Source organism: Hippopotamus amphibius, chromosome 7, assembly GCF_030028045.1.
Source record: "Hippopotamus amphibius kiboko isolate mHipAmp2 chromosome 7, mHipAmp2.hap2, whole genome shotgun sequence".
Classification (NCBI taxonomy): Eukaryota; Metazoa; Chordata; class Mammalia; order Artiodactyla; family Hippopotamidae; genus Hippopotamus; species Hippopotamus amphibius.
The window spans coordinates 39,814,132-39,829,056 of NC_080192.1; positions in this window are offsets into that span (position 1 = coordinate 39,814,132).

Here is a 14,925-nt window from a genome sequence, read left to right on the forward strand (position 1 = left end):
AACTGCAATGAGATATCACTTGAAACCTGTTATTTAGATTAGCTATTATCAAAGATATGAGAGAGTGTATCCATCCATACAAGTATTGGTGAGGGTGTGGAGAAAGGGGAACACTTGTGCACTACAGATGGGAATGTAAATCTGTACAACCATTATGGAACACAGTATGGAGATTCTCCAACAAATGAAAAAATAGAACTATCACATGCTCCAGCAATTCCACTTCTGAGTATACATTTGAAGGAAATGAAATCACTCTGTTGAAGAGAGATCTGCACTCCCATAATTGCTGCAGCATTATTTAAAATAGCCAAGACCTGGGAACAACCCAAGTATTGAGTGAATGAATGGATAAATAAAATGTGGTAGATATATACAATAGAATACTACTCAGTCATGAAATAGAAGGAAATTGCACCATTTGCAACAATGTGGACAGCCCTTGAAGACATTATGCTAGGTGAGACAAGTGCGACAGAGAAAGACAAACACTACATGATCTTACTATATATGGAATCTAAAAAGACCAAATTCATCTACAAGGAGTAGATTGGTGGTTGTGAGGAGCTGGGGGGTGGGGAAAATGGGGGGATGTTGGTCAAAGGGTATAAACTTTCAGTTATAACATTAATAAGTTCTGGGGACCTAATGTACAGCATGGTGACCACAGTTAACAATACTATATTGTATACTTGGAATTTATTAGGACAGTAGATCTCGATTGTTCTTAACACACACATACATACACAGACACACACAAATTACTATGAAAAGTGATGGAAGTAACTAAGCTTACTGTGGTAATCATTTCACATTGTATATGCATTTCAAATGATCATGTTGTACACCTTTAACTTACACAATGTTAAATGTCAATTATATCTCAATAAAGTTGGGGAAAAAAAGAAAATTGTACTAAATAACTACAATATGGGGTAAGAGAATGCTGGGTCAAAACTGGCTTACTTTGCAATTTAGAAGTTTTCCTACTACTTAAATATAAATCATAAATCAGTAATTATAGCTTCAGAAAGTATTATGTAAGCAAACTTGATAGTTAAATAGTTTTCAATTATTCTAACATTTTTATAATATTGGTCTAAAAGTCACTTAAATGGGTGTAACTCCCAGTATAAGTGAAAATGAGCTTGTATACGGCATTTATTTTCCTGAACAGCCTACACTTTCTTTTAAGTTTATTTAATACGCCAATTTATTCTCAACTGTGAACTTCCTTAGTCATAAGGCACAGTCTCCTGACAATTAATTGTTTAAATTTTTGTCTTTTAATTCTGCCAAACTCTAAGTCATGGGCAATTTTTTATATATTTAGAAAGAATAATTATTTTCCCCCAAAAGATAGCTAAGTCAAACATGAACACCATTTTAACATTGCTTTCAAAGATGGGGCCCGCAGATGTGAGAGCTCACATTTGCTTTTGCCAGTATTTCTATATAAGAGTTGTTCAGGGGAGTTCCCTTGTGGTCCAGTGGTTAGGACTCCACGCTTTCACGGTCAGAGAACTAAGATCCGGCTCTTACAAGCTGTGCAGTGCAGCCAAAAACAAAAAGAAGAAGAAGAAAGAGTTGTTCAGGCAATTTCAGAGAGGTTTTAAAGAGGCAAGAGAAAACATAAACATAAATGAAAATCAAAGGAAGAAAAGTTCTAAGTGCAGACATAATAAGCGTGCCATTTCAAGCCTTCAGGGAAAAGAAACTGATCTATTTTTAGGAGCTGGACATTACTTCTTAGCCATTTGCAGAACTAATGAGATTAAAAGTTAATCCTCTGGTTTTTTCCAAATGTTAGCACATTTAACCTAATTCACAAAACGTTCTCAGGTCTGAAGCTAACAACAGATTATTAGGGACTCAGTGACTTTTCTTCTCACTACTCTGATAGCATTGCTATAACCTTCAGGGTCTTTTATAATACAGATTCTAGGTTACAAATGCAGTAAAAATCAAAAACAAACAAACGAAAACAACTTCAAGTGTTCTACTGATCAAATACATGATCAGCTTAGTTAATAACATATATGAGACAATGCTAAGCAAGTTAAGTAAAATTATAAATGACTTCTCTAAACTCAAGCACAAACTGATGATTTTATATTTTGAAAATACATGAAAAAGACTGTTCTTTGCAAAATCAAAATCTATTAATGGAATAAAAATGAGAAGTAAATAAGTCTTGTCTTTGACACCAATTCCATCTTGTTTTTCTCCTCCTGATTCTCATTGCTCTTCCTCTAAGTGCCAAGTGCTAACTCCCTGCAACCCTCCCCCACTACAAGTCAACTGATGTCTCAAGATTTTCTTGATCCTCTCTACTCCACTGTCTAAGCTTCCCAATTTAAAGTGCCATTTTCTAAATGTGTCAGAGTGCTATTTCATCAACACATCTGAGAATCAGAATCATCTAGGTATTTTTTTTAAATACACACAGATCTGGCCCCATCCTAGATATGCTGAATCCAAACGTCTGGCAGTAAGGCCCAGTGTTTGAATTAGCTTCCCTGATGATTCTGATGATCAAGTTTGGGGAGGACCAGGGCTCAATTAGCTAAAACAGATGACAAATTTTTAAAATAAATCCAGAAGGCTATGAATTGCTAAATGTATATTCTTCAGGATCTCACTTGCATTTTAACAGGGCATTCAATGGCAAAATTCCAAAAGTAAGATAGTAAGTTTGAATATTTTGGACTTTTTTTTTTTCCTACTTATTCACCACCCACCTTTAGAACACCATACTGAGCTTTCCCAGTTACTGTACTAGGCAGCAGAGATGTGAAAATAAATAAGGTGTTACCTTTGCAATAATGGAGCTATAAGTAGAAGAGAACAACAAGAAACAGATGAATTTTAAGCACAATAATAGAAATACGAGCCAAAACTTTGGGAATCAAAAGAAGAGAGTCATTTCTCCTTGGGGAGTTTGGGAAAATATGCTATTGGAAGAGGTGATATTTGAGCTGGTCAGAAGATAGGCGTTTACCAAGCACACAAAGACAAATATTAAAGGATGGAAAACTGGTGCGAAGCGCAGCCTGCCTAAGCAGTGGGTTGTGCAGCTACTGAGCAGAGAAAGATGATACTGAATGACTGAAGCCTCATTGTGAAGGGATTTGAATGCCCTGCTAAGTTGTTTATTCTTAGTCTAAAGACAGATCAGCTAGGAATATTTGGTTGCAAGGGATAGAAATCTCAAAGAAAACTGTCTCAAGGGAGTAGCTTCCATAGCTGGTTGAACCAGGATGTCAAACTGTGCCCCCAAGACTCCTGCTCAGACATCTGTTTTCCTCCCTGCTGCTTTTACCGCAGGCGCCACCTGGTGGCAAGAAAACTGCCAGAGAGTTGGAGCCCTAGTCTTTCCAGATAATAATTCAAAAGGAAACAGTATCAATTTCCCATAGCTCCCTTCTAGATCTCAAGGTTCTTTCAAGTGGCTAGACTGCTACCAGCTGCTCCAGGGTCTCATCCTCCCAGGATCTACTCTGAGCGAAATAAGAGTATTTCTTCTGTAGCTTATACTACACATTCCAGGAGTCAATCTGACTGCACCATCTTGGCTTACATTCCCATCCCTGAACAAATCACTGTGCTGGGAATTGAGAGGCCACCGCAGAGAGAGGATGTCTGATCGAGACTGGCCAAATGCCCACCTAAAAACAATCCAGTGGTGAGGGGAATGTGGTGCCTTCAAAAAGACCAAAAAATGGGGAACTGAATGCTTCATATCAAAGACAAACAAAACATATACAACAGAAGTCACGCTAGTAGTGGACTGAAGAATCAGGATGAGGTGAGGCTGATAACAGAGTCAAAACAAAAGATAATGGCCTGGATTAAACTGATAGAGTTCAGGAGAAGTAAAAGCAGAATCATTTATCTGGTAGAATCTACTGGGCATCTAAATGACTGGGTGTAGAAGGGGAGAGACACAGAGGAGTTGATGCTAACTCTGGAGCTCCTACCTTCCACTGCCCCTAAAATTAGCATTTATACGCACAACTAGGCCTGATGTTAGAGATATTTTCAGGCTATAACTCACACTTTCTCCAGATAGTCTCCGGGCTCATAAGATCCAAATCAGTAGATGCTAAATCTCTCTGAAATAATTAAAACTATGAAAACACTGAGAAACCTGCACTAATACCCCCTCTCATAAACATACAAGCATACATATTCTTGGATTTTAATCTATGTGCTGCTAATTAATGCAATGTTAATTAAAATTGTGAGTTTGGGATACTGTTATTGCCATTACAGTATTTTTCAGCAGAAACTTTTAAAAAAGTTATTCCTATGAGCCCTTGAAAACAATATCTAAAGGGTTTCTGTGATTTGATTTTTGTTTAAAAAAATCCTTAATTACAGCTTGAAAGAAGTTTCAGCAAAAGGTATTTTAAACAAATTGTAATTTTTAGAACAAAACTAATTCAAAAATTTCTGCTTATTTTTAAGAATACTAAATATAAAATGTAAATTTTAGATGAAGTTTATCAAATGATTCTTTGGAAATGGATTTTTTCAGTTTTACCTATTCCATTGAGTCTTTCAACTTGTTGCTCATTATTAAAGAAGACAGAATGTTTTATACACAATATGCAAGCAATTTAAATTACCTAAATGACTCCCTTTAAGTAGCTGTCATCTGTTTCTGAACATTCTCTGTGAGAGTAATTCCAGGACCCAATTTAGCTGTGCTACTCAGTATTTTACTGACACACCACTTTCATGATTGTCTACATACTTAAAACTTATCACATCTAGACTCCATTCAAAGAGCACAGACAGCAAGAGTCTACTTTGTAATTATTAGTTACATAAGATATATTCTGTCTTGTGAGAAAACTGTATTGAAAATGTGTTTTGTGTTGGTTTGAGGGCAACCATAAGGAGGCAGAATAAAGCAGAGCAAAGGAGGTGAGTTTCAGTCACGTTCTTTAGATTCAATGACTTAAAAGCTAAAGTAAGAGGGTGGACCAGCCAGGATGAAGCAAGACTCCAAAAATCTGCACAGAAACAGGCAATACCCATGGTTGTTTCATGGGGAGTTTCAGCTAGAAACAACCACTGGCCCATTAATATATCTTCATCTAGGAGGTGAGCATGAAAGAGACCGCAGTCCACATAGAGAGAGTTCTGGGCCCTCAGCACACAAGTTTCTTCTCCACCATTGGGGATGGGCGAAACATGGAGCTGGAAGCTCCAGGAAAGAAGTTGAGGGAAGCTTCTGGGCTTTGACTGTATAAATGTCCAGCAGATTTGCATTTCCGCTGAAATAACTGTAAGTGTTGTGATCTTGGGCTTTCACACCCTGAGCCTCATTTTTCTTGTTTGTGAAATATGACTGACAATTCCTACCTCCAATGGAGATAGTCAAAATAGTTAGAAATTAGTAAAGTACAAGTTCCAATCAGTCACCACAGAACAACAGACAAAAGAGACATAGATGTGGCCAATTACAACAGACATAGATGGTGAATGCCAGCTTAGTATCTGCCCTCCTTCCCCCCACAACGTTCATACGGTGATTAAATGACTTGGCTGCGAAAGCTTTAAGAGCACACTACCGACAGGAGCTCCTAAAGTTTACCTTGTTCTCTTGCTTCTTCCTATTCCTTGCCCTTCATTCAGGGCACGAGACTGACTCCAAGCATATTCTCTTGTTCTCACTGGTACTGTTTCCAAAAAGTCCTACACCTGGATGAAGGCCTAAAAGATGTCTACCCCACTCTAGGGACTACACATAAGTAATCTGTTGCCGGTAGGAAAACATACGTTACTTTGAAAGACTGTCATTCACTCTTTAAACTTCTGTTTATGCTCATTCTTTTTAAATTCCCATGAATTACCATCTAAGTACTGATGCTCCTCAAATCTATGTCTCCAACCCAACTCTCTCCAACTCTATCTTTAACGGTTCCATTTATGCTATTCATTCATTCATTGGACAAATATTTACGTAGCAACTGCTAGGTACCAGGTCTCTGCTAAGCACTGGTAATTCAATAGAGAACAAAACAAATACCCCAACCAGACTGTGTCCAAAAGAAAGCCTCATCCTTCACCAGAATCAATTCATTTTCCTGTCTTGCCTAATTCAGTGAATGGCATCACCAATTAACCAGTTGCCCAAGTCAGAGTCTTGCCTGACATACTTAATTCCTCCCCCTGACTCTCCAATGCCCCACATGAAATCGACCTCATCAATCATGACGTCGCCCTAACAAATATGTGCTGGAATCATACTACTTGATAAGAGAAGGGATATCTGTATTTCTATATCCCTTTCAGGAATTTTTATTAAAAAGCATTTTTGCATCTGTTAGAGTATGGTGCTTTATCCTTGAGGATAAGCTTTTTAAAAAATAAAAGCACATTTACCTGGCAGACAGAAAGCTTTTCCTTCTCACCTCTTCTTTCAGAGTCCTGAAGCATTATTGCTCTGGCCCTCTGTGCCCTCCGTGGTACCTTTAATGATCATTTTGATATCGATTTCACCTTGAAATGTGTTCCACAGCAATTGTGACCTCTGAATTCCCGTTTTCCCACTGAAATGTGTATGTTTCACTCCTGCTAAGAAGCAACCCACATGTTTTGTCTTTTGAAGGTGAAGTCTCAGCCTAAAATTTTCTTTGCTATTTTACACTTCATATATTATCAGCAAGAGGCAAGGTTTAGGAAGAGAACACTGTTCTTTTGGTGGTGGTATATTCTATCCGAGTTTGCACAACATCTGAAACCGCAGGCTGAAACACTGGGTCAAATACATAGTAGCGACTGCTGGGCTTTGAAAAGCCTTTTTTCACTTCACTAAAAAATTCTGCAAGGCCCATGCTGTCCTATCACAGTTACATTCTTTCTTTGAATAACTTATATTCAAACTTTTGCTTTATGTTATGGCTCTGAGAATTTCACACATCAAAGGTTTAGGCAGGTCAAAAGAAGTCCCTGAATACCTAAGCCCTCAGCTTGCCATTACAAGGTAAAGAGCAATATAAAAACTAACATATACCCCATGATAGCAGCTGCGTTTACTTTAACTTATATCACTGCAGCTTTTGTACTTTTCAGAGTTTTAAATCAGTACATAATCCTATCAAGGTTTACTCATTCATATAACATATGTTTACTAAGAATATCCTGGGAGGCTTGAACCAAGTTCTCTTTTAGGAAAGGGGAATACAAAATGAAGAAGTCTAGCTTATGGTGCTAAATGAAGAAAAGAATATGCACGAAGAGCTTATTAAATTTGTTAAATTTGTTTCTAAAAACACTATCCTTCCCAATCACCAAATTAAAATTTATTCTCAGTTATCTTCTGGTCACTGCCTTGAATCTCATCGTAGCATATTGGAAACATGGTCTTCCGGCATAAGCAAAGACCATCCCAGAGAAAGGCAGAGTCAGGCTGCTCCATGAAATCTACATGAATTCTGCCACAGTCTTTTATTTCCTCACTAGTTCACTCAATGAACATCACATAAGTGCTTAAAATATATCAGACACTGTGCTGCAGCTGGGGTTATAATTGTGGTTAAAGCAGAAAAAGAGTCTGTCCTCAGAGAATTTAAGGTATGATAGAAGGGGCAGAAATTAATCAAGTAGTATCACAAATATCCAACTACTAAATGAGCAGACTTCTATGAAAAGATAAAGGACCTAATTTTGAGCCACATAATCTATGTTATGCCCTTCTTTTTTTTTATTTTTGGTCTACACTAATTATTGCTCTATTCTTGAAAAGAAAGCACCATTAAGAAGTTGGAAAGTACTGACTGCAGTCAGGGCAAACATTTGCAGGGAAAATCCAGAATAACCCATCTTTATTCCACATACCCCTGCATGGTTTCATACTCTGAATACAGTCCCGTGAGAATGGGTGAGTTTCCAAAACTTGTAACTTGTTCGTTGTTTCTGGTTGTCACGTCTCATTTTATCGCCAGCTGTATACCATAATTCCTTATTGCTTCATTGTTGAGAAGGTAATTAGGTGTCACGATAGAAACACAGGTTTTGGAATAACAAATCCACCACTTGATCGTTTTAACTTCCCTGCATCTCAGTTTCCCTGTCTGTAACGTGGGGATACTACTTTCCCCTACAGAGGTATGATGGGGATTAAATAATACAATTTAAGTACAAGCCCATTCTGGGTACCTAATAGGCTTAAAATACCTTAATTCTTGTTGAGTATGCATATGTGTGTTTGTGTGTGTTCTTTTCCCATAACATTCTCTAATTGATCCTTTATCTATAGTTTCATCTCCAATGCAAATCACATACAACTGCCCAGTTGACTTCTCTACTGGGTTGTCTAACATACATTTCTAACTTAACATGTAGAAAACTGAGATTTTCCATTACTCCCCCACCAGCAACTTGCCCATACTCCAGGGCTCCACCCATTTTCAACCCAGCCCGGACATTCACCTGACTGCTCACAGCTTTGCTACTATACTCACCTTCTCTTTTTTCTCTTAGATTCCACATTTAATCATCAATAAATACTGTGCGGTTTACTTTCAATATATATTTATAATCTTACTATTTATCACCACTTTCTGTGATGAAAATCTTGATAACAAGCCATTACTGTCTCTTAGCATCTCACCAACTTCTCTGATACTACTTTTGAGTCTATGCAGAATAGTCAAACTGATTCTTCTTAAAGAGAAAACAGACATGCCGTTCAACCATTCAAAACATTCCAATGGTTTCCCACTGCAATTAGAATAAAAATCAAAGTCCCAACCACAACTTATGAGCTCTTTAGTGATCTGGTTCCTCTGGACCACTTCCATGATTTTTATATTTTAAATTTTTTTATATTTTATTTTTACAGATCTCCCCTTTAATCTCTCCATTTCAGCCACTTAACCCACCTTGCAGTTTCTTAGCTGTACTTACTGTTCACTTTACTTAAAATGCTATTCCCAACATGTTCCACTTGGCTCACTTAAAACTCATTCAGCTCTAAAACTGTACTCCATCACTCTGCTCTTCTGCTAACATAATCACTTAATTCGACTAGAGTAAGTCCCCTATAAACAAACGAGTTCTGTCCCAGGAGCATGTCTGTAAATCCAATTTGTTCAAACAAGTCCAACAAAGTTAGCCTAGTACCCAACGAACACAATCAGCTACATACTACTGCACTGTAAAAGGTTTACAATACTTTTCACACAAATAATATATAAAAAATAAACAAAAAATAAAGAAATTATTTTTAACCTTACAGTACAGTACCTTGAAAACTACAGTAGTACAGTACAACAGCTGGCATACAGGGGCCAGCATCGAGTGAACAGGCAAGAAGAGTTACTGACTAGAGGAGGGAGAGGAGGTGGGAGATGGTAGAGCTGAAGGACTGTCAGCAACAGGAGACGGAGGGCGAGCTGCAATTCACTCACGCCTGACGTTGATGGGATGCACGTCAGCATCTTCGAAAGTTTGCAACTTGAAGGTGCATATGGAGGGGACTTACTGTATTTAAAACCCTCTGATAACTCCTTCCTGGACTTCAGAATACAAGTAAATATTTTAGCAACACCATGTAAGAGGCTCTACAGTCTGACATCAGCATAACTCTTTAGACTCACCTTCCATCATCCATTCCTCTCCACACTTCACCTCACTTTGCTTCACTTTGCTTTTTTTTCTTCCCCCAATAGTTCTCCCATGAAGAAAGTAAAAAAATCTCTCTGGGTTGTAATCACAGTGCCTGAATTCAAGGCAACTTGATGCCTGTGGTTCTGCCTCTTTTCATCCATTGTTGGACACTCTGATCCAAAAGACAAGGGAAAAAAATGGTTCCTGTTCTGGTGGTGCAAATTGACTCACTGCGTACACTGCTGTTCTCCCCCACACTTCACGTCTACGCTCTCTTGCCTGAAATTATGCTCCAGGATGTCCTAAGGACATTTTTTTAATTAAAAAAAACTGTTCCCTTCTTATGTATTAATAACTTCTTGGGTATCTTGCTATTATTTGCCCTTTGCCCGCATCTCTTTCAGCGACCTTCAAGGGCAGCAGGATGGGTTTCTCTGCTGACAGACAGACACTACCATCCAGGATTCTAATACTGCTGTTTCAAGTTTGCCATTTGATGACTCAGAGGTAACTGATGGAACTCATCAGAAGCCTATCTGAAGTCTCTGGCATTGAACTAAGAAATGTAGACGAAAGATAACTGATAAAATCATCATGGTTAAATACATTACTTTAGGTTTATTCTTTCCACTCAAGCTCACGATGATTGAGTTTTATTCAGCTACATTGATGGCTCCTGTTTATTTCATCCATTTGGTTTCCTACAAAATATTTAGTTATTATCAATTTCTGTTCACACAATGCTGTGCCAGGGGATAAAAAAAAAAACATGAATGAAGCCTAGTGGCTGATATATAGTAGGCCCTTAACAGTATTTTAAATGAATAAACAAATTGATGACTGCAAAACATAGTATTTATCTACAAGGACATTATATTTAGCAGGAAATATAAAAAGGCAAACAAAAAAAGGACACTGCCACTAAGAAAGGTATAAAATGCACAGAGAACAGTGCCTGGCACATAGTAGGCAACACGTATTTGTGGCATAAATGAACAAATAAGGAGGTACTGGTTATTGTGAGTTCACAGAAAATGAAACACCTATTTTGTCAAACAGAGAAGAAATCACTGAGGAGGTATCATTTGAGATAGCTCTGAAGTTTGCTTAGCTATCTGTCAGGTGGGCCAGGGAAGGCTGGCTTGCTGACTGTACGAACAGTATGTGTTAAGTAGAGCTACGTAATTTGTGGGACCTAGCGAAAAATGAAAACATGGCATTGGGCCCTTTGTTCGAAAAGCAGGGAGGAAAGTGATGTTAAAGGTACTAAAATACAAACTATTTCCTTTCTTCCATAGTCTCTCTCCCACTGGTCATCATGTTTATTATTTGCTATTTAATGTCATTCTAAGTAAAGTTAAAATTTTAAATTATGAACATCAGCTGTGCCATTCATCTTTATTTTTTTTTTAATAAATTTATTTATTTGTTTATTTTATTGGCTGTGTTGGGTCTTTTTTGCTGTGCGTCGGCTTTTTTTTTTTTAACTTTTTGTTTATTTTTTACAATAAACTGCATATATTTAGAGTGTACAATTTGGTATCCCAGTCTCCCAATTCGTTTCCCCCCAACCCTCCCCACTTTCCAATTAGGTGTCAATATGTTTGTTCTCTACATCTGTGTCTCTATTTTTGCCTTGCAAACCGGCTGATTTGTACGATTTTTCTATAGTCCACATATATGTGTAAATATACGATATTTCTTTTTCTCTTTCTGACTCACGTCACTCTGTGTGACAGTCTCTAGGTCCATCCATGTCTCTACACATGTCTCAGTTTTATTGCTTTTTACAGCTGAGTAATATTCCATTGTATGTATGTACCACATTTTCTTTATCCATTCATCTGCTGATGGACATTGAGGTTGCTTCCATGTCCTGGCTATTGTAAACAGTGCTGCAATGAACACTGGAGTGCATGTGTCTTTTTGAATGATGGTGTTCTCTGGGTATATGCCCAGAAGTGGGATTGCTGGGTCATATGGTAGTTCTAATTTTAGTTTTGCAAGGAACCTCCATACTGTTCTCCATAGTGGCTGTATCAATTTACATGCCCACCAACAGTATAAGAGCGTTCCCTTTCCTGCACACCCTCTCCAGCATTTACTGTTTGTAGATTTTCTGATGAGGCCCATTCTAACCGGTGTAGGGTGATACCTAATTGTAGTTTTGATTTGCATTTCTCTTATAATTAGTGATGCTGAACAGCTTTTCACGTGCTTCTTGACCATCCGTATGTCTTCTTTGGAGAAATGCCTATTTAGGTCTTCTGCCCATTTTTTGATTGGGTTGTTTGTTTTTTAGATTTTGAGCTGCATGAACTGTTTATATATTTTGGAGATTAATCCTTTACCTGTACATTCATTTGCAAATATTTTTTCCCATTCTGAGGCTTGTCTTTTCGTCTTGCTTATACTTTCCTTTGCTGTGCAGAAGCTTTGAAGTTTCATTAGGTCCCACTTATTTATTTTCGTTTTTATTTCCATTATTCTAGGGGGTGGATCAAAAAAGATCTTGCTGTTATTTACGTCAAAGAGTCTTCTTCCTATGTTTTCCTCTAGGAGTTTTATAGTGTCTGGCCTTATATTTAGGTCTTTTATCCATTTTGAGTTTAGTTTTGTGTATGGTGTTAGGAAGTGTTCTAATTTCATTCTTTTCCATGTAGCTGTCCAGTTTTCCCAGCACCACTTATTGAAGAGGCTGCCTTTTCTCCATTGTACATCCTTGCCTCCTTTGTCATAGATTAGTTGACCATAGTTTATCTCTGGGTTTTCTATCCTGTTCCATTGATCTATATTTCTGTTTTTGTGCCAGTACCATACTGTCTTGAGCACTGTAGCCTTGTAGTATAGCCTCAAGTCAGGAAGCCTCATTCCACCAACTCCATCTTTCCTTCTCAAGATTGCTTTGGCTATTCGGGGTCTTTTGCATTTCCATACAAATCGTAAAATTTCTTGTTCTAGTTCTGTGAAAAATGCCATTGGTAATTTGATGGGGATTGCAGTGAATCTATAAATTGCTTTCGGGAGTATAGTCATTTTCATAATGTTGATTCTTCTAGTCCAAGAATATGGTATGTCCCTCCATCTGTTTGTGTCTGCTTTGATTTCTTTCATGAGTGTTTTATAGTTTTCTGAGTACAGGTCTTTTACCTCCTTGGTTAGGTTTATTCCTAGGTATTTTATTCTTTTTGTTGCAATGGTGAATGGGATTGTTTCCTCAATTTCTCTTTCTGATCTTTCATTGTTAGTGTATAGAAATGCAAGAGATTTCTCTGTGTTAATTTTGTATCCTGCAACTTTACCAAATTCATTGATTAGCTCGAGTAGTTTTCTGGTGGCATCTTTAGGATTTTCTATGTATAGTATCATATCACCTGCAAACAGTGACAGTTTTACTTCTTTTGCAATTTGGATTCCTTTCATTTCTTTTTCTTCTCTGATTGCTATGGCAAGGACTTCCAAAACTATGTTGAATAGTAGTGGCGAGAGTGGACATCCTTGTCTTGTTCCTGATCTTAGAGGGAATGCTTGCAGTTTTTCACCATTGAGAAGGATGTTTGCTATGGGTTTGTCATATATGGCCTTTATTATGTTGAGGTAGGTTCCCTCTATGCCCACCTTCTGGAGAGTTTTTATCATAAATGGGAGTTGAATTTTGTCAAAAGCTTTTTCTGCATCTGTTGAGATGATCATGTGGTATTTATCCTTCAGTTTGTTAATGTGGTGTATCACATTGATTTATTTGCGTATATTTAAGAATCCTTGCATTCCAGGGATAAACCCCACTTGATCATGGTGGATGATCCTTTTAATGTGTTGCTGGATTCTGATGGCTACTGTTTTATTGAGGATTTATGCATCTAAATTCATCAGTGATATTGCTCCATAATTTTCTTTTTTTGTAGTATCTTTGTTTGGTTTTGGTATCAGGGTGATGGTGGCTTCATAAACTGAGTTTGGGATTGTTCCTTCCTCTGTAATTTTTTGGAAGAGTTTGAGAAGGATGGGTGTTAGCTCTTCTCTAAATGTTTGATAAAATTCACCTGGGAAGGCATCTGGTCCTGGACTTTTGTTTGTTGGGAGATTTTTAATCACAATTTCAATTTCATTACTCATGATTGGTCTGTTCATATTTTCTATTTCTTCCTGATTCAGTCTTGGAAGGGTATACTTTTCTAAGAATCTGTCCATTTCATCCAGGTTGTCCATTTTATTGGCATATACTTGCTTGTAGTAGTCTCTTATGGTGCTTTTTATTTCTGCAGTGTCCATTGTAACTTCTTCTGTTTCCTTTCTAATTTTATTGATTTGAGTCCTCTCCCTCTTTTTCTTGATGAGTCTTGCTAGAGATTTATCGATTTTATTTATCTTCTCAAAGAACCAGCTTTTAGTTTTATTGATTTTTGCTATTGTTTTCTTTGTCTCTATTTCATTTATTTCTGCTCTGATCTTTATGATTTCTCTCCATCTACTCACTTTGGGTTTTGTTTGCTCTTCTTTCTCTAGTTTCTTTAGCTGTAAGGTTAGATTGTTTATTTGGGATGTTTCTTGTTTCTTGAGGTAGGATTGTATTGCTATAAACTTCCCTCCTAGAACTGCCTTTGCTGCATCCCATAGGTTCTGGATCGTTGTGTTTTCATTGTCATTTGTCTCTAGGTATTTTTTGATTTCCTCTTTGATATCTTCAGTGATCTGTTGGTTATTTAGTAGCCTGTTGTTTAGCCTCCATGTGTTTGTGTTTTTTACAGTGTTTTTCCAGTAATTGATTTCTTATCTCATAGCACTGTGGTCAGAAAATATGCCTGATACGATTTCAATTTTCTTCAATTTACCAAGGCTTGATTTATGACCCAAAATGTGATCTATCCTGGAGAATGTCCCATGTGCACTTGAGAAGAATGTGTAAGCTGCTGTTTTTGGATGTAATGTCCTATAGATATCTATTAAATCAAGCTGATTTATTGTGTCATTTAAAGCTTGTGTTTCCTCATTAATTTTCTGTGTGGATGATCTGTCCATTGGTGTAAGTGGGGTGTTAAAGTCCCCCACTATGATTGTGTTACTGTCAATTTCCTCTTTCAAGGTTGTTAGCATTTGCCTTATGTATTCAGGTGCTCCTATATTGGGTGCACATATATTTATAATTGTTATCTCTTCTTCTTGGATTGATCCCTCAATCTTTATGCAGTGTCCTTTGTTGTCTCTTGTAACATTTTTTATTTGAAAGTCTATTTTATCTGATATGAGTTTTGCTACTCCAGCTTTCTTTTGATTTCCATTTGCGTGGAATATCTTTTTCCA